Source organism: Anabrus simplex, chromosome 10, assembly GCF_040414725.1.
Source record: "Anabrus simplex isolate iqAnaSimp1 chromosome 10, ASM4041472v1, whole genome shotgun sequence".
Classification (NCBI taxonomy): Eukaryota; Metazoa; Arthropoda; class Insecta; order Orthoptera; family Tettigoniidae; genus Anabrus; species Anabrus simplex.
The window spans coordinates 15474987-15477289 of record NC_090274.1 but is presented as its reverse complement, the minus strand read 5'-3'; positions in this window follow the sequence as shown (position 1 = coordinate 15477289).

Genomic DNA, 2303 nt, shown 5'->3' with positions numbered 1-2303 from the left:
TGAGATTCCGAGCCAACAGTTAGCAGTTTATGTGCCATACCTGGACGATTTTTGTAACTCACTAAAAGAATGCTTTGAATCTCACAAGGAAATAGTTGCATCCTTACAAAAACATCCTTCCACAATTGTGTATCATAACAGATTTCGGTTCATTGGAGACTGCTTTTAGTTTCTACGAAGGAAATCTGTTACATAAAGAGATTGTGCAAAGTGAGTTTATGTGGTGGAAAGAAAAGTGGAGTCAGGAAAATCCTTCAAATCTTCCCAAAATGGCTGTAAGTTCTCTAGAAAAATGTGACAAGACTTTCTTCCCCAACATTTATACCCTTCTCAAATTACTTGCCGTTCTTCCTGTTTCTATTGCAACCGTAGAAAGAACTTTCTTTAGCCTAAGGAGACTGAAGACTTACTTGAGGTACAGCACATCTGAAAGTAGGCTTAACGGGCTTGCTTTACTCTCTATCCACAGAGACATTATAGTTAGTGTCGAAGAAGTTCTTGATAAGTTTGCAAGTATGTATGTATGTATGTATGTATGTATGTATGTATGTATGTATGTATGTATGTATGTATGTATGTATGTATGTATGTATGTATGTATGTATGTATGTATGTATGTATGTATGTATGTATGTATGTATGTATGTATGTATGTATGTATGTATGTATGTATGTATGTATGTATGTATGTATGTATGTATGTATGTATGTATGTATGTATGTATGTATGTATGTATGTATGTATGTATGTATGTATGTATGTATGTATGTATGTATGTATGTATGTATGTATGTATGTATGTATGTATGTATGTATGTATGTATGTATGTATGTATGTATGTATGTATGTATGTATGTATGTATGTATGTATGTATGTATGTATGTATGTATGTATGTATGTATGTATGTATGTATGTATGTATGTATGTATGTATGTATGTATGTATGTATGTATGTATGTATGTATGTATGTATGTATGTATGTATGTATGTATGTATGTATGTATGTATGTATGTATGTATGTATGTATGTATGTATGTATGTATGTATGTATGTATGTATGTATGTATGTATGTATGTATGTATGTATGTATGTATGTATGTATGTATGTATGTATGTATGTATGTATGTATGTATGTATGTATGTATGTATGTATGTATGTATGTATGTATGTATGTATGTATGTATGTATGTATGTATGTATGTATGTATGTATGTATGTATGTATGTATGTATGTATGTATGTATGTATGTATGTATGTATGTATGTATGTATGTATGTATGTATGTATGTATGTATGTATGTATGTATGTATGTATGTATGTATGTATGTATGTATGTATGTATGTATGTATGTATGTATGTATGTATGTATGTATGTATGTATGTATGTATGTATGTATGTATGTATGTATGTATGTATGTATGTATGTATGTATGTATGTATGTATGTATGTATGTATGTATGTATGTATGTATGTATGTATGTATGTATGTATGTATGTATGTATGTATGTATGTATGTATGTATGTATGTATGTATGTATGTATGTATGTATGTATGTATGTATGTATGTATGTATGTATGTATGTATGTATGTATGTATGTATGTATGTATGTATGTATGTATGTATGTATGTATGTATGTATGTATGTATGTATGTATGTATGTATGTATGTATGTATGTATGTATGTATGTATGTATGTATGTATGTATGTATGTATGTATGTATGTATGTATGTATGTATGTATGTATGTATGTATGTATGTATGTATGTATGTATGTATGTATGTATGTATGTATGTATGTATGTATGTATGTATGTATGTATGTATGTATGTATGTATGTATGTATGTATGTATGTATGTATGTATGTATGTATGTATGTATGTATGTATGTATGTATGTATGTATGTATGTATGTATGTATGTATGTATGTATGTATGTATGTATGTATGTATGTATGTATGTATGTATGTATGTATGTATGTATGTATGTATGTATGTATGTATGTATGTATGTATGTATGTATGTATGTATGTATGTATGTATGTATGTATGTATGTATGTATGTATGTATGTATGTATGTATGTATGTATGTATGTATGTATGTATGTATGTATGTATGTATGTATGTATGTATGTATGTATGTATGTATGTATGTATGTATGTATGTATGTATGTATGTATGTATGTATGTATGTATGTATGTATGTATGTATGTATGTATGTATGTATGTATGTATTATCCGCACACTTTATGTTGGTGCATTTACACGCTAGTGCTG